Below are 18,737 nucleotides of genomic sequence, written 5' to 3' on the forward strand. Positions count from 1 at the left end.
GCAAGTTACTTAACTTCTCAGTTCTTAAATTTCCTTATTTGTAAAATGGGGGAAAATGAGAACCTAATTTGTTATTTTGCCCTTAGGTACAAATCAATTACTACATGTAAGTAGTTAGAAGAGTGTTGGGCACGTGGAAAGTATTGAGTAGATATTATTAAGTGTTCCAACTCTGTTTGCCTTACAAAAGCATAAAAGTTATTCATATGACCTTGTCACCTTTCACAGCTTTTTATTGCATGAACCTAATTATAACATAACTACCTTGATAGTAAGGCTTTTGTCATAGTCTTCTTTGATAGGGGTGGTGAAATCGTAAAGAAATAATTGATTGTGTAATGTGGTCCATTTTGTAGATTCAACATTAAGAATTCTCTAAAATGTGCATAGATTTTGCTTTGTCAAGAATTCTCTAAAATGTGCATAGGACCAGTGTTAGAGATGAAATAAAGAAGGTTCACATATTCAGGGCCTGCTGTCTGTGACATGTTAAAATGTCATTCTGGCTTTATGGGAAAAAAAAAATATATTCTCTGGGATACTGTGTCCAAATGACACCAATTAACAAGAAGCCCAATCCCCCACCCCCCACCAGGTTTTTGTGGTCAAATATTTAGGAAGTAGATTAAAACACTCTGATCCCTTTGTCTCAAAAATTCTCAGAAGCTTTAATATGCCATTGTGCTTTGAGTTCATTTGAGAAGAGGAAGTATTATTTTACAGGCTTGTCCTCAGCCATTGTTTCAAAGCTATCTGTGGAGCATCTGTTGTCCATGTTATGAACAACAGAATTTGGGGGACCTGCTGGAGTCCCTGACTATCATGGAGACACCATTTTGGCCTTTGCCACCGAGTCCTTCCATAGAGCCCTGACAGTGTTCTGCATGGGAAGCTAGGGGTTTCCCCAGTGAAGTATTAAAATTTGAGAATGATTTACAAAATGTAAAATAAAATCAAGCTCACTTGAGGAAATCCTCTAATTCTGTCACCGTGATTCATTTGCATTTCAGAACACTGACTTCTCAAGTGAAAAGCAGGAAGCCTTAGGGAACTGACACAGGTTTTGTTGCATGCGTGTGGTCATGCAGCACGTATGGAAAATGACAAAATGTCTGAGCAGCACTGGACTTCTCAGGCTCTTTCCTTGAAACAATTCCCTGAGCTCTGTATTTCACTAACTGCTTCTGTTGTATCTCTTGAGTTATCTGGATATGGCTATAGAAAGCACTTTAATTTTATGACTTTCAGATGCCTTGTTTAGTGGGCAAATGAAATAATGGGACAAGTGGGTTTTGTCTAGTTGCTAAGGAATAAAAATAACAAGTGCCTTTATTATTTTGCTCACAATCTATTTATAAATTTCTGAAGGAGATGCCTGAAGAGGAAAATATGCATATGTTTTGGACATACCTGAGATTTCTCAAATGAAATGATTTATTGATGACTTCTGCTTTGATAACATGGGCTGAAACCACCCCTACATACGTGCTATGCTTTAGGCCTGGGTCTTTGAATGCCTTTATAGAAATGGCATCTGGCAAAGGCTGTTCCACTCACCTCCTTTTTGACCTTACAAATATTGAATTGCTCATGGAATTTTCAAATATTGTAGTGTTGTCACCTTAACCACACAGGATGGAAAAAGATGCAAACCATCTTTTTTTTTTTTTTTTAACCTTAGCCCTTGACCAGAGGTGGTTCTATAATACATTATTAACCCATGAAGTCTTTCTGTGAAAGTTTTCTTGGTTTTCATTTGTCATTGCTCTATCGAACAGCAAGCACTCCTTGATCTTCAAATCAGAGAACAGCTCTTCAGTTACCAGTGCATCCAGACTTTTCACTGCATTGCCAGAGGTTGGACACCCCCAGTGCTGGGAAATGTGGAGGGATCGAGGAGCATTGTGGGTACTGGCATACAAATGAGTGATGCCAGCCAGGTTGTTCTCACATGCTGGGAAACTCAAAGAGTGCAAAATACGTTTTCCTAGTTAAACACCTGCCTTATCAAGCCCTTACTAGAATAAAATGACAATTTAAAAAATTGCCTGGTCTATGAGAATTTTGAGCCCAAATGGCTAGACTTGGCACCTCTTGGTGTCTCTGAAATATGTAAGTTGCATATATATTATTATACTTGAAAGAGGGTTAATGCTGAAGGAATGGAGAAGAAATGATAATATATGACCTATTGTTTATTGATGAATACAGTGTAATAATGATATTTACAACTTCAGAAAACCTAGTTGTTGTTTGTTTTGTTTTGTTTTTAATGAACTCAGCATTGTCATTTGTTTTCATGCAGGTGTGATTCATATTATCCCAGCATTCGAGTTCATAAAGCTGTTTTGTAGACTGTCCCACAGTTGATGCTATGATAATCTGGCAATCGTAATAGTAGGGAAAATATAGAGTAGCCCCAATGGTTCAGTTTACTTTATACAAAGAATGTCTTCCATCCTACCATTGTTCTCCAGAGTTTAAGTTTTAAAAGGCCTCTAGTTTTGAAGTAAAAAAAAAAATATATCCATATAGTTCCAAGACGGAGTAAATCAGAAAGTGAAATGAAGGTGATTTGCTTATTGATATATCCCTCCTTTAGAAGGAATTTATTTCCTGCTTGTCAGGTAACAGGTAATGATTTATATATTTCATTGAGCACTTAAATAAATATAATTTCTATCACATTATCTTATCATGAGGGTTTGAAAAAGATTGTGCTCAAATAACCAAAAATGATAAGGTAGGAGAACCTGGAGATTTTCACACGTGGGGTGTATTTTTACAACTAGAAGGACTTTTGAATGTGTATGTTCTTCTTTGTGTCTGGGAAGAGCATCTTAGGTATAAAGATATAAAAACATCTTCCTTTATCTGTCCAAGCACAAAAGGCTATAGATGTTAATTATTATTGTATTAAAGTTCATTAACTGTATTATAGAATTATTGCTTAGAAATCAAAATCAAAATACATAAATTACTGGTCTTATTTGTTTGGGAGGTAAGATATTTTATAACCTATTTTAAAAGTTTTATCGACATAAATGCTGCCTTGTTGCTCATTTAATTTATACTTTTGTCTTATAATATCAAGATATGGGGGCAGCTAAATGACATATAAATTAATTGAACTCTGTAATGAAATAACAGTTTAATTAGTCATTTATGATGTACAATTGGAAGGGAAAGAAAAATTCAGCAGAAAGTATGACACAATCATTACTCTCATTTTGTACTTTTTTTTTTTTTTTTGCCTTTAGCAGCACAAAGTCATTTTGCGAAACCCAAGCTCTGTTTTTTTTTTTTTTTTTTGACTTTAAAAATTTGTGTCATGGCCTTGACTGAAATAGCATGTAAAATTTATTATTTGTTTGTTCTTAATATCTTCTTTACTTTTAATCATTATATTTGAAAATGAAACACAGATACAAGTATATAACTTAATAAGTCATTATAAAGCAGCACCCCTTGTAACCACCATTGAAGAAATAGAATTTGAATAGCAACTCCCCCTCACCCCCACCCTTGGGCATGCACATGTCACATCCCATCCCATCAGAAACCCTGCCATCCCTCAAAAAGTAACCACTTACCTGATTTTATATTATCACTTTCTTCCTTTCCTTTATCACTCAGAGTTGTATTCCTAGACGTGGTTGTGATTTGTCTGATTTGGTGGTTATTTTTAATTGCCATATCCTTTATTGCCCTTACAATTTATTTGTTGAAGAAACTGGGTGGTTTCTTTGTTTTTCTGAAGCATCCAAATGGCCAGTGCAGGTACTTGGGAGGACAGACTTCTCAGTTATTTAGCTGGTTTCTGGTCCTCCCTCCACCTGACATCCCCCACATTTCAGACCTGCTTGAACAAACACTCTGGAATCCAGACTTGCTGTATTGGGGTTCTGAATTCCTAAGGACCGTTGGTGATGTGTTCTTCCATTTACCAATAGAGAGGGAAGGTGATAATCCCAATGGAATGGGAAGCCATTCCATCTGCAGCTAGTCACACTGTGACCCATTTGAACTACATAGTCTCAAGAGACTGTGATTCAGACAGCTGGGTGAAAAGAACAGTGGTGGGAGGGGAGGTCACTGTAGACCTATGGAAGTCTCTGGATGGGTTGGGTTCCATGTCTCCAGAGGAAATGGAAGCAGGAGGTTATTTTTGAGCATCTCTCCTGCATCAGGCTCTTGTCCAGGTTTTAATCCTTTTCTCCAACAGCTTAATAGCTGATACCCCAGTGTTCCAGACGTGGCATCTGGTTTTCTTTCTTAGCAAAAAATAACCTCCTAACTGGTCTTCTTGTTTCCATGTATGGGCTTTTAAAAAAATTAATTCAGATATTTCTGTTCCAGAATCCTTTGCTCTTAGAGTAAAAGCCAGACTCCCTCATGTCCAATTCTGGCTGTTTCCATTGCTATTGGTGGCCCCTGTGGCTCGCCTCAGTTGCTGTGCTACAGCCTGCTGCTGCTCAACTATCACAGCTCATCTAACAGGATAAAGCAGCTACAGCTTGGCAGTTTTCTCTCTTAAGAAAATTCAGCATTTAGGACAGGTCCAGACACCTTTTCATTTGTATTTTCCTCTTTCTGGAACCTTCTACTGCCACATTTTTCCTTAGCTATATCTTAATATTTCTTTCAGGCCTCAACTTAATTGTCACTTCCTCCAAGGAGTTCTCTGCCCACTCAGTCTACATTAGCTTTTTCCTATAATTATTTCCTCCGCTTACTTTTTTTTCCTTTTTGGCACTTATCAACTATGTTTAATTTCTATCTGTTCTCCCTAATCTTAAATTACCTGAGGGTATTTTGTTTTTGTTTTTGTTTTTTTAATTGGGATGTTCTCTGTGCCTAGTTACCCAGGGCCTGGAACATCACAGATGTTCAATAGATATTGATTGGAATGAAAAATTAAAATGAGGCTCTGAGAGGTTAAGTAATTTGTCTGATGTCACACAGTACTAAAAATCAAAAATAGGGATTTGCAAACATTTCCTGAAGTCCCTGTATTTTCAACGATACACTTTTTTCCCAAACTCTGTTCCTCGAATACTACTCTCCTGATGATGGGTCTTCATAGATATTTCAATATTTTTTTAAAAAAAAGGATCTATGTTCAGATAAACTGTGTATATGATACAATTTTTTTTTCTCAGAGGACATGGGCAGACTTGAATATGCAGATATGTTTTGAAACTATAATACATTGATATGGTATGGGCGTTTCCCTCCATTGTTGGGTTATGATATACTTCTTTCAATTAAACTACTATCTTATGAGACACAAGTATTCGGCAGAAGCCACAATGTGAGTCACTCCCTATTAGAATCATACCTTTCTCTTCCCTAGGAAATAAGTAAATTGAAATTTCTATCAGCAAATTAAGTCTAAATATTGTATTTTTTAAAGTTTTATGTTTTCTGCCCTCATCTTTCATTATGAATATGGAGAGCGGAGGATTCATCATAGGAAAACAAAATTAGAAACTAGAAATTAAAGAAACTTAACTGACATCATTTGGATAATTTGGAGAAGATATGGGAGAGATATAGTTTAAGAAATAACTGATTAGAAAACATGAACTAAAGAAATGTTTGTGCTTGTTAAGTTGGCATGGGAAGCATTTTTTTCCCATTTCAGCATGCTATTAAAAATGACTAAGAGTGATCCTAAATGCTGACTTCCCTTAATGGATAAAGTATGAAATTACAAAATAACCAATGTAATCACACCTTAATCTTGTTAAAATGAAACACTGTAATCTACATTCAAATTTCACATATGGTCAGCCTTGCAAGATCTGGGTGGATGAGCCAAAGCACTATTTGGAATTTCAATGAGAGTGACTTTTCATACCTCTTCAAATCCCATTTAATTCTTTTTTTTAAAGATTTAATTTTTATTTATACAATAGCTGGGGTATAGACCAGAGGTGCGGGAGGGTGAGAGGAGTCACCAGAAAAAGAGTGGGGAGCAGAACAGGCAGACAGACCCAGAGCATTGCTGAGGGGAGCAGCGGGCATGACAGGAGAGGTCTGCCACACCTTGTGGGTTTCTCCCTGGCCGGCTGGGAATCGAACCTGCACTCAGAGGCTGCAGACAACTTCATAGCACTGTGCTCAACCTGCTGTGCCACTGGGGAGGACCCCATTTGATTCTTTATGAGAATTATTCCCCTGGGACTAGGTGGAGAGAATGCCAAGCCAAAACAAAGCGAGTAATTTTTTTTCACACTTAGAAGAAAAAAAAAAGTTTATTTCCAGAAAACTGACACTCATGACCAATTCCATCATCAAGAAAGCAGAATGCATTTCAACATAAGGTGGAAATAGGTTTCAGCTATATCTTGCCAATGTAGTATTACAATCTGTGGACAAATGGTATTTTAAAAAAATAATAGCTAATGTAAAGCATTTTCATAAAAAACTGGTGGAATGTGCCTGCCCATTGAGTCAGCTTGATGTGTTAGAAGCCCTGGTCTAGGATGGGGGGAGTTACAAGAGTAGAGGCACCTACATTTGATTTTAAAAATTATTACCCTTTGATTCAGTGGGACAACCAAATGAAAGATTATTGCCATGCTGAACACTAATGGATCTAATGAAATCATACTGCCAATGTCCTTAAAAAATTCTGTTAGAGAAAACTTGAGCATCATAGTAATGAGAAATAGAAGACAGTTATGAATTGTCTGGACTTTTCTATTCTGATACATGCCTTTGTACTGGGTTTTAACACTTTCACCAGAGACTTAGAAAGTTACTTTGCATCAGCTTTTCCATAGGGATTTCTGATTATGGTAACCACAGGCTTTGCTACTGATACTCCTGACTGCAACATTACAGGGAAGATTTGGCTATTTCCTTCATTCTAGTCTTCTGTTACTTCCCAGCAAGTCACTTGTCTCTAGAGTATTGTACTGTATCTATAATAAGATAAAAACTAAGCTATTTTGAAGGTTTTAGTAGACACAGCCTCCATGACCATGTTCCCTGGAGACCTGGAGTGAAAGAAAGATGAGTCTAAGGTACAGTTTCCAAATCCTCTGTGAAATGGATGCTCATAGTTTAGTCCTCTTTTTTTTTTTTTTTTTTTGAGACTTCCACCTCCTGAGGGCTTTGGGAAGGAAGTTCTGTACAGTTTTATCCAGTGCCTTTTGCTTTAGCTTGTAAGTGCCATTGCATTGAGTGCTGGACAAAGTAAACCCTTTTCCTCCAATAAGAAGACTGTGTGTCTTTTCGTGACTTTGGACAAACTAAAGATTCTCATCTCAGCTATGAGTGGGAAGGGTGGGAATAAACACCCAGGGACCAGCACCCACCAAAATGGAATTCAGAAGAAGTCTTCCGCAGTCCAGGAGCATATTCTTGTGTGCCTCAGTTGTGACACTTATATAAATGGGGTTGCTGGGACTTTACATTTTTTTGTAAAAGGATATTGGAGATAGTCTGTATTTCTATGCTGTACCTTTACTATGACACATGTAACTGTAAAAAAGCATGTAGTCAAGTATGGAATATTAGACTTGATTTTTGAATTAAATGAATATGCTCTCATAGTCTTGCAATCATGTTGTGATGCTAAAATATCCTATTGCTTTTGAGTTTACATAAGCTGACCTCATTTACCATGAGAACATTTTGAGTATTTAGGAATATGAGGGTAAGCACCATAGAAAGAATATCTCAATCTAGACTAAGAGACTCTTTTTTGAAGCTTCATTAACTGATAATTATTTGAGTGCAAAACAATGCCCTTACTGTTTGATGAGTGAATACTAGCCCCTGTGTCATGCTGATAAAAATCATGAATGGTCGGGCCTCCCCGGTGGGGCAGCGGTTGAGCGCTGGGTTGCGAAGCTGCCTGCAGCCTCTGCAGCACTGGTTCGATCCCCGGCTGCTCCCCGGCCACCAGAGGAGGGTCCCACTTGGCACGCAGACCTCTCCTGCCGCCCGCTGCTCCCCTCAGCAGTGTACTTCGGTCATTCTGCCTGCTCTGCTCCCCGCTCTGGCGAATTCTCTCACCCTCCCAGGCTTCTGACTGTACCCAGTGCATGTATAAACCAACCAACCAAACAAACAAACAAACAAATAAATAAATAAAAGCATGCCTCTAAAAAAAAAAAATCATGAATGGAACTAGACTCCTCAGCATTTGGGGGACTTTTTTTGATGCTGATAGATTATGTTCATTTTGGGTAGATATATTTCTCAAATGACTCAGCAGGTCTAACTTAGATTTGTCTACCCATGCTTTGCATATTAGTACATCTGGACTTACAATATTATAGTATGTAGTACATACAATATCTTGAATCCAATCTTATAATGTGTGTTTCATGGAATTTGTCTGTCATGACCTGAAGATTATTATTATAAGAAAATTTGATCATAAAAATTACAATTATGTTTTCACTTGAAAGAATAATGTTGTGCTCCCCTCCCCATCATATTCTCAGAGTCAGCAGTATGAAATAGTTTATTAAGATCTCTTCACAATGTATATATCTTTGGAGTCTGTTGAATATTAAGTCTATGTAGATATTAATTTATTATAAAGGAGAGTTGTATTAGTCCAGGTAGGCTTACAGCTGTAATAAATATACTCAAAATCTCCATTGCTTATTATTGTAAGGGTCTAATTCTTACTCACATGCAGGGAGTGAAAGGAGAATGGAGTGGAACAGACTCTGCCCGTCATCATTATTTCTTGGGATCCAGACTCCTTCTGTATTGTGGCTCCTGCTTTCTCTATTAACTCAGGGTCATCTCTGTTCACTGGGTGGCTGGGAAGGGGGAATGTTACAAATGGGAAGTTTTCCTTAATTGGCCAAGCTTGGAAATGGTAGCCTCATTTCTACTAATATTTCACTGACTGGATCTCTGACATGAACTCCAAAGGAGGCATAGCATGTGGTCTGGCTGAGTAACCAAAAAGAAGAGAGGACTCAGATGCTAATGAACATTAACTGGCTCTTCCACAGACTGAGATACAAAATTAAAATCAGTTTAAGATAGGTTTGGTGAATATAATACATGAAAGCCGTTTGCTGGTTATAAACATTTCTTTCCTATGGTGTTAGTGCTGAGAATAAGACAAGTAATATGCACAAATAGTCATTGTTAATAAAAAATAGAATATTACTGATCATTAAAAACCAAAGTTGCTGTTCTCAATAATTTTATAACATTCTTCTCTTATAATTTCATGTTCTTTTGGAGGTTCAGGGCCAGAGTCGGGGAGTGGATATTTCTCATTAATTTCACACCTTGTTTGGCCAGTCCTCAGAGCCTAGGATCTATGTAAACATGTGTTTAAAGTGGGTCCCAAAGTTTAGGTTGATCAAGGTCATGAATATGCCTAATATTCCTCTAATTGGCAATACCAACGCTTTCCCATTTCTTCACTTTGAAGTTGTGGCCACCTGAATGACTATCTCAGAAAATGCTGGACTGACAAGTTGTCAGTATACATCTAAGAAAGTATAGTGGCAATGCTTTAGGGGAAATTATTGTCTAAGAGCTGGTAAAATTCAACGGGATAACAAAGCATGGTTTCCCTACTTACTGAGGACTGTGGAGATAAAATTAGATTCTCTTTCTAATTGTTACCTGAAATGTACATGAATTTCTTATGCTCAGTTCCTATTTGCCCACACTTTTGGTCTCTCTCTGTGGTTGTTTCAAAATTTAAGTACAATCTCTAGACCAGGTTCAAAAACTGTAGTATATAACTCTTCTTTGCCATCCAAAATTCAGCTCTAGATCACTTTTCTGACAGTTACCCAGATTCCCAAGCATTTGGACGTTCTTCACCCTCCATTAGGAATGGCCTTTCCCTTCTGTAGAGAATGGCTGTTTATTCTTCACAACTTTATTTAAAACATCCTCTGGAGGGCTTGCTAGAGTGCATCTATTGGAATTAAGTTTCTCTTTTGTGTTATCACATAATGCTGTATATAAAATGGGTACAGTGCTTCAAGCAATGTATTGTCACTGTTCATCCCTCTGTTCTGGACTCCTTAAAACTGACATGATGTTTTATTTTTGTATCTCCAAAGCCTTCTACCTGCCTGACACTTTGTTGGTTTTCAGTAAACGCCTGGCGGAGGAATGAGTGACTGTTCATCCTAAGAGCTGGATAATAGTAAGACCAAGTGGCTGTGATGTGTGTCTGCTCCAAAAGAGTTAAGAATTACATAAACACACTTATTTGAGTTGAAAAACAAAACAGGTAGTAATTGTCAAGACAGAGAGAGGTCAGCTAAGCATGTGGCTGCTGGAGTATTTACTCATCAGACCAGAAAAAAACAGCCTTTATCAGGGAAAATCAGTCTTCCTGTCACTTAGTGTTAAGCATATAGGTGCCGACAGTGGACATGGTATGGGTGTTCTGAAAAAATCTCACACCATTCTTAAGTTAGCTGTAGTGCTACTTGCTTTGGCATATAAGTCTGAACGGTATATACCTTTCTAGAACAGGAAGTGTATCTTTTTCAGCACTACTTTATCTCACATCATGTCTGAGGCCACCCTGTATTCTTCAAGTACACAACACGATCCGAATGCTGCCAGACACTTGAACTCCTCCCCTTTTTGCTCTTACTTGTATTTTCCCGCTGTGTTTGCTAAACTTGTCCCCTCCTCTTTCTGCATAGACTCTTTGTATCATTCATTTTGGAAGCAGTGCATTTCTTCTCTGAGACCAGTTGAAGCTTCATTCCTAAAACTTTTGCATTTTGACAGTTGCCTCATTCTTCATTCAAATAACCACATACTTCTGACGTTTTCTGAATGTTTAACAGAATCGAACTTTAAAACTTTCCTGTACTTTATTTTCCCAACTTTCTTTTAAGGTTACTGATGGAAGGAAAGTCACTTCTTTGAGTTCACCCAGAGTAGTTAACACAGGGCCTTCAACCCAGTAAGCATGTTATACACATTTCTTGATTTGAAAATCAGGCCTGCAATTACTAATAATATTATACTAAATGGTGGATTGTGTCTGTACTTTCCTTGGCCTCAGAAGAATTGGGTTTAAATTGCAGTTCTGTTTCCTGGCTGGCACTGTCCGCCAGGGTGAGCTACTTCAACTCTCTATGCTTGACTCTTCTCATCTATAAAATGGACCAGTGGGAGCCGTGGGTAAGAAAACATGGAGATAAAATCCTTTCAACGTTTTGCTTCATGGTGACTATACATTACATGTGACCTCGTATCACAGTTATTTTGTGTTTAGTACGTATTCGAGTCAGACTTCCTGTGTTTATATCTCAGTTCTACCACTGCTATTTCTTATCTGGGGCTAGTCACTGTAACTCCCTGAGCCTTGGTTTCTCTCTCTGGGAAATGAAAATGGACAAGTACTCTCCTCAAGGTGTGGTTTGCAGGAACAAATAAAACTATGCATAAAGCACACTCAACACAGTACACAGACCGTGTTAAAAAAAACTCCACAATATTAGCTTTTTGTTCAGCAGCAGCTATGCTGATTAAAGTTCTCTTTTTTAATGCTTTATTTTTTTTTAATTGCCCAGGGTATGTATTTTTTTCTTGTGTCCTATTCTTTTGTTTACTTTTTAATAACTACAAATTCAAGCTTACGGAAGCTTGCCTTTGTCTTGAAAAACAAAATGGCAAAACTTTATATATTGCTCATGTGATCTCACTTTAAAAGTGACATGGTAGTTATCCAGGAAGAGCATAATTTGTACCTTGAATATACAGGTCTCAGTGTGATGGTGCTAAAGGGACATGGTGGCATTGTTGACAAAATTATAACCTGCTGGTGGCATTCTTGGAAAAAAAGCCCTTGTAAATTTCTAAATGATAGTAACTCTGTTAGGATAGACTTAGTGTCTTACAGACCACAAAGGGGATGAAGTTTATAAAATGCCTCAACAGAGTTTGAATAAAATCCTGGATTTGAAAGTTATTTGAACTGGATATGTTAAAATAGGGTTACCACTTGGGCCCTAGGTAGCGTGGGCCATGGTTACAATGCCTCAAGTTCAAATAAAACTGCTGTGAGGCAGCTCTCCTTGCCGGCCTGTGACTATGCATGTATCTCTCTTTCTTTTCCTTTCTCCTTTTCTTAACAAACCTGTCCTTTTAAAATGTAACAAAACAAACAAAAACAAAGAAAACAAAAATCTGCTGTGATGTTATATTATTTCACACATCACATATCTTTCCAGGGGCTTTGCTTTGCCTGACTTAGTGCTGGTACAAGGTATGCTCATTTTCCCACACAGATGCCTAGCTCCAAAGCCAAAAGAGAAAGGAAAAGCATTGAAATGAATACCTCAGGAAATTCTGTGCAGAAAATACCCCTTTTCCTCATTGCTCCCCTTTCCTCATCCTTAAAGAAGCAGAAGCTTCAGGGGGCCTGAAATGGAAGTCCTTGGATAGAATGTTTTCAGGTTTGCTGGACCAGCCAGGCACCTACTGAACACCTTTCTTCAAAACATCACCTTCTCTCTCCTTCTACTTCTTCTGACTGAGAGCCATGGTCCCTGCTGGTGTGCATTTCCACATCAAACACAATCTACCCATCTCCCAGTAGGGCAGGACTGTCACAGTGAGACCTGCCTCTTGAACTTCTCTGAATCATGTTGTGCATCCAGAAGAATCCTCTCCATGTCTCCACAGTGGATCGAAGATGAGGAAGGCCCATGCTCCAGCCCCCACCCCCTTTCTCCCGTTGCCATCACCATTGCTGCTGTCGTGGTTCATGGGTTTCCACCCAGGGCCTGCAGAGGCCTGCTGGCGGCGGCAGGAGCTCTTCACCTTCTCTCAGCTGTGTGGAGGCAGTGGTTATTCTACTAAATATTAATAACATAGCATCATTGGGTGATCAGAGGTGCTGAGGCCACAGCATGACTGTCCCCAATTATCAAGCAGCAACACCGCAAACCTAATTGAAATTTCACTTGTCCATGCTGAATTTTCATGGAGTAATGCTATTCATTTGCACAATGAAAACATATTTTTCTAGCAAAATCCCATTATGCCCCATACCCTCCTTTGTTCCTTTTCTTGGTGCCTTGGAATAAAAGGCCAATGACTTCTCTGTAAAAGAGTAGTCTTCCCTAAGTGGTTTACAGTGTTAGCAAATCTCCTGGCAGTCAGGACTTCTGTCATCATGGAAAACATTGGGTGTCTGAGACACACAGGGAGACACCCACCCGCTGCTGACCTATACTCCATGGGCATAGTTAGTCCTCTGCCTCCTCCAGGGCTCCATCACCTCCATTAAAGGATTCACACACACCAAAGTGTATATAAATGGAATGGAGAATTTCCATGGAATCTGATTTCCTCCTCCTAGGGAATAGCCTATCCTGTTTTTAAGAAGGGATAAGATACCCTAGAAGTACTTTGTTAACTTTCCGGTTAACAAATAGGATTCTTTTCATTTCCTTCTCATGGGAAAAATGTACAATCAAGTTGCTACTACTATTGCAACCTAGTAAAGCCTTGTTGGTTTGCAGGGCAGTCTCTAAATGGGATTTGGTTTGAATCTTGTTATTGCACAGCCTCCTACTGCAAAACTAGCCAGGTATGGTGTGTGTATGTCTGTGTGTTCGGGGATATGTGTGAAGTGGCTTATAAGAAGACAAGTTGTGTAGGCCAAATTGAATGCATAAACTTTCTGTGATAATGATCCGCCTCTTGTAATATTTAATGTATTGACTAAATCACTCTCTTATTTATCTAACAGTTTTGCATGGCACATCAGTTGCCAACTCAGTTGTTTGAAACATGGGGTGTTTAAGCTTCTATATGATTCTCTCACAGGGAGTTCTATGCCAAGACACAAAAATCCATTGGCATAACATTAAGCCTAGTTGTTGTTTTGTTTTAATTTATCCTCTAGAGAGTTGACCCATAATCTCTTCTTTGTTGTCCCTTGAACCCACTTTAGTCAGAGGTTTCCTCCCAACGCCTTCACCAAAGCAGTTTTGTCAAGGACAAACATGAACCAATAGCTAAATCCTGTGGTTGGTTTTCATTTTACTTGACCTACCCTGGGAATTGCCACTTAATTGCATCTCCTTAAATCAAGTTTTTCCTTTGACTTCTGGGGTCCCATTCATTCATGTTCTCCTTGTCCTCTCCTGATTTCTCTTTCTCCGTATCCTTTCAGTTGCTTGTGCATTCTGGTCACCTCCACAGCTTCTCCTGGGACCTCCTGTCTGCTTCCAGGGTCTTGACTATGTGGGCAACCTTAGCCTGGCCCATGTCTTCCATGTCGTCTGAGGATGTTGCTCCTTTGACTCTGTTCCATATTAGCTTCTCTCTCTGCCTTGAAAACTCGAATAGGCCTCCACCTCTGCCTCTCTGTAACTGTGAAATCATTCTCTGAGATAGCTGCATGGATCATTCTATCAGTTATGTCTAGTATTTTTTAAAAAGAGATTTATTTATTTATGCATAAAAGAACTGGGGTATAGGCCAGAGGTGCGGTGGGGGAGAGGATTCACCAGAGACAGAGTGGAGAACAGAACAGGCAGATTAAAATACACTGCTGAGGGGATCAGCGGGCTAGTCAGGAGAGATCTGCTGCATCATGTGGGTAAGCTTCTTGGCGGGGGATCGAACTCTTGCTGCAGTGGCTGTGGATAGCTTCATAGGTTTCTTCTTAAGCACTTGCGCCACGGCGGGGGGGGGAGGTGGGGGGCTACATCTAGTCTTAATTATCATTTCATCAGCAAGCCTTCCCTGACCTGCCTGTGTGTGTGAGCTCCTCCATCAGTCAGAGGCCCAATAAAAAACAGTTGGCATAGGACCTCCTCTGGTGGTGCAGCGGTTGAGCACTGGGCTGCGAGGCTGCCCGCAGCTTCTGCAGCGCCGATTCATTCCCAGACTGCCAGCGAGGGTCCCACACACAAAAAAAACAAAAACAAAAACAAAAACAAAAACAAAAAACGTTGGCACATTCTAAAAGGTATGACTGAAGAGAGCTTAATAAAGGAACTAGACTTGAAGGTTTAGGTAAAGTTCGGGAATTGGTAGGGAATGAGGAAACACCTAGGAACGAGCAACAGGCCCACTTCCACCCACAGGCCTGAAGGCCAACGGGAAAAGTACCATATGATCAGCACTTGCCTGAAAGCCAGGGCTAGGAAGCAGAGGCTACTCAAGAGAAGTATGACTGAAGAAGAATACATTGACTTCCAGGACCATGACTACTCAAAGGAAGGAGAGGAGCAGGGGAAGAGCACAGAAACACCCAGACTTCCCCTTCTCCTGTTATCTGATCTCTCATCAGTGTGCTTCCACTTACTGATTCCAGTAGGATTCTACAGCGAATCTAGCTGTAGTGTTTTCTAGCATCCAGATCAAGACAGAGAATAGTGGAGAATGAATCTAGGAGAGTGAACATAAACTAATAGAGGATGTTTAAAATGATGGCACTTGGAATTGTGAGGGCACAGCCCTAGCAATCATTATAAAATCAGCATTACATGTCACCTCTTGTCAATAAGCTAACCTCTCCCTGAATTAACATTGGCTGAAGTCAGAACAACCTAATGTGTGTTCTCTAAACAATAGGAGCAATGTTCAAAATGTTTAACAAGAATATGAAACAGACCCTCAAAAATCAGGACAGCGTCCCAACAAAAGAGAAGAATATATGATGCTGGGATATATAGTGCAATGTTCGATGTAGGGCATTTGCAAAAGATGCTATAATATAAATATTGAAAAGTGAGGGGTTTTTTTTCTAAGAACATTTGGGGAAGGCATGTCTTATATGTAGGGGTAATTTGTGTGCTCTAGGTGCTCCTTCTCAGTAGATTCTGATCCTTTCCTACATTTAGGAGTTTGGATTCTGGGGTTCAATAGAGGGTAATTTTGCTTAAGACCATTCATCTGCTGGGGCTCCCACCCAGGCTGGGACTTCTAATATAAAGCGCTAGGTCTTGACTAAATATTCGGACTGCCTCCCAGATGAAATAGGGATGGGTTTGGAGCAGAAACTATTCACAAGTTGCATTTTCATTATTTAAAATGATTTTAAGAGAAATCTCTAGGTAAGTCTCTTTGTATTTCCCATATAATTTTTCTCTCTCAAAAAGTAATTTAGATTCATTCCTGGCTTTAACCAAAATCTTCAGCAAGGTCTGAAGATGATGATGTGTTTTTCCTCCTGACCACACTCTTTGATCCACTCTCTGTATACAAAAGGCACCAACAATATACATGTTAACTGTAAAAACAGGTTTCCTCCTGCCCTGTTGTTTCCAATGGGGGACCCTGAGTTCTGAAGTGTAAATATTGATAGCAGGTGGCCTCCTCCACTGTTTTGACAGAGGTGCCTGTGAGGCGTGATTTGCTAGAACTTACCTTGAAAATACTCTTTTGGAATCTATGCCACTGGCATCAAATAGTTGACAAACTTGAATTTTTTTTTACTTACCATGAAATTGCCACCTTTTTTAAGCTCCAAATTTCTGCTTCCTTTCTCTCTGCTTTACTATGCAGGTGAATGGAATACTGAAGAGAAATTACTCATTCAGGTATCCTTTGCAATAATTATTTTGAATCCTTAAATCCTGACCCATACCTGTTGGGGGTCCCAGCTGGGCTAAGTAACCTGTGAGGATAATTGGAAACCTTCTCTGGGTACTGTTTTTTCCATCACAGCTCATAATGTCTTTGCAGAAACCAACAGACTTAGTGGACTGGAGGAAGCAAATGATTATTATGTCCAGCAACATGTTGGAACCTTCATTTTTTTTTTAATTTATTTTTTGGTATGTGTACATTACATTGCTCTGCCTAAGTTAATGAAGGAAGAGTAAAGACTTGCTACTTATCATTTTAATACAGTTTTGAGTTTCTCAAGAGAGAATTTCTCTTTTGTCTCAAGGTGATGTGTGTGTGTGTTGTACTTAACTTGTCCAAATGATAAATAGTGTCCTAGGTAAGTTGCAGGCTGTATATGTAAGAAAAAGTAATATTGCATTGGAAAGTTTTCAGATAAAGTAGAATTCAATTTTATTTTGAAAGGCTATGATGAATGTTAACCACTTTTTTGCTGAAATTATTTTCAGACATATCTTAATCTTTTTTAATGATCCATGTGTGAGTTTTTAAAACATAAAATATATAATAAGGTAGAAAAAATCTGTTATTAATAATGTTAGAGGGAACTGTTCTTGATTTCCTTTTTTCCAGTCCCTTGAAATAAAGACAAGGAGAAGCACAAAAGGAATTTTGTAGCTTTTTCCTTTGTTACTAGTTTGGCAACTGAGAAAATTATTTCACTGGTTTCCTCACAATGAAATGCTGCTTGTTTCATTCAAAACAACAATAATGGAAACATTCCCTGCATGTAATATGTCTAAACACCCACAAATAAACAGTGATTGAGATTAATGCCACATTCAACTTAGGCTTGTTCTTATGCACTTATGTGGGCATGAAGATTTAATTTTCCCTGTCACGTGAAGAAAACGCCTCCTCTGATCGGGTGGATTTGTTTTGGGGTTCTCTCTGGTGTCCTCACTTCCCACACTGCTGTTTTGACACATTACTAGTTCTGTTAAATACAGACCTTGCTTCTTGAAATACTAAAGAACAGGGCTGGTAACCAGAATTAACATGTGACAAGGTTTTATTTTGTCCCCGGTATAAATATTATAGGTGCCTTGCTGCCTTGTTTTAAGAAGGCATACTAAATGTTTTTGTTCTTTGAAAATTCCCCTTAAAAATGTGTGTTATTTGAGTAGTACCCCTGTTTCCACGATTTAAGTATGAAATAAAAGAAGCATCACAGATTCTACACTTATTTGGACATTGATATCATCAGTTATTTTATTTTCAGATGGCTATATTCAGATTTTATTTTCAGATGGACAATTTGATTTCCAATTTTTTAATGATGTGAAAACTTTAACAAGGTCCAAGTTAACTCACATAATCCAAAAGCTGTCAGCTCCAGTACTGATGACTCTTTTCTCTTTAACATGTTGCCAGATATCTAGATATTCATACCCGGGACATGTTTCTTTATTATCTGTTCCCCTGCATTGGTGGTGCTCCACATCCAGTAAATTACCAAGTTCTGTTTTTCTATTTCAACATTTCCACTCGTTTCTATTTCAACATTTCTCCTCACTATCTTTTTTTTTTTTTTCATTTTGACAATCCTTATTCTGATAAGAAGTCCCATTTCCTCTAGTTTACATCATCACAGTGCTTCTGCATCCCTATTTGTGATCTCTCCCAATTCAAAACCCAAATTTACCGGGTCATTCTCTAAAGATCTGGGAAATCGTTAATGTTGAAAGCTCTCCATTCAAATAGTACGTCTTACGAGATACTCAGTGAGGCGTTCTCCTATTTTTCCAAGCGGATTTTCTAGAATACTTTTTGTAGGAACTTGAGAAGTAGCCAAATCTAGTTATTTCTCAATGTGCCTTTCTCCCTGTACCCTCTTTCTGTACCCAGGTCCCTGGACCCACTTTCTACCCTCCCCTGGTCACACACCTTCTCCTGCCACCATTCTAATCACCCAACTCATTCTTTGTGACCAAACGCAGCTATTTACTTTCAGTGGAGGCTCCTTTTGTTACAGGGCAGCCCCGCTCCAAAACAGGTTGCCTGACTTGGGTCCTCACTCTCATGCTTAAAAGGGACTTACACTGCAGGCACACACTAATGCTTAACAAAAGGTTTATTTACAAGGGAAAGGAAAATGAGGAAATGTATAACTTAGG

General features: G+C 38.8%; 1 pseudogene across 1 annotated transcript; it reads right to left on the reverse strand.

Moving 5' to 3' along the window:
- Window positions 1–12,244: 12,244 nt before the first annotated feature.
- Window positions 12,245–12,847, reverse strand: LOC311176783 (BCL2/adenovirus E1B 19 kDa protein-interacting protein 3-like; annotated as a pseudogene). The gene has a single exon. The product of its transcript is annotated as a BCL2/adenovirus E1B 19 kDa protein-interacting protein 3-like (transcript).
- Window positions 12,848–18,737: the final 5,890 nt, after the last annotated feature.

This window comes from Talpa europaea (genome assembly GCF_964194135.1).
Source record: "Talpa europaea genome assembly, chromosome: 9".
Classification (NCBI taxonomy): domain Eukaryota; kingdom Metazoa; phylum Chordata; class Mammalia; order Eulipotyphla; family Talpidae; genus Talpa; species Talpa europaea.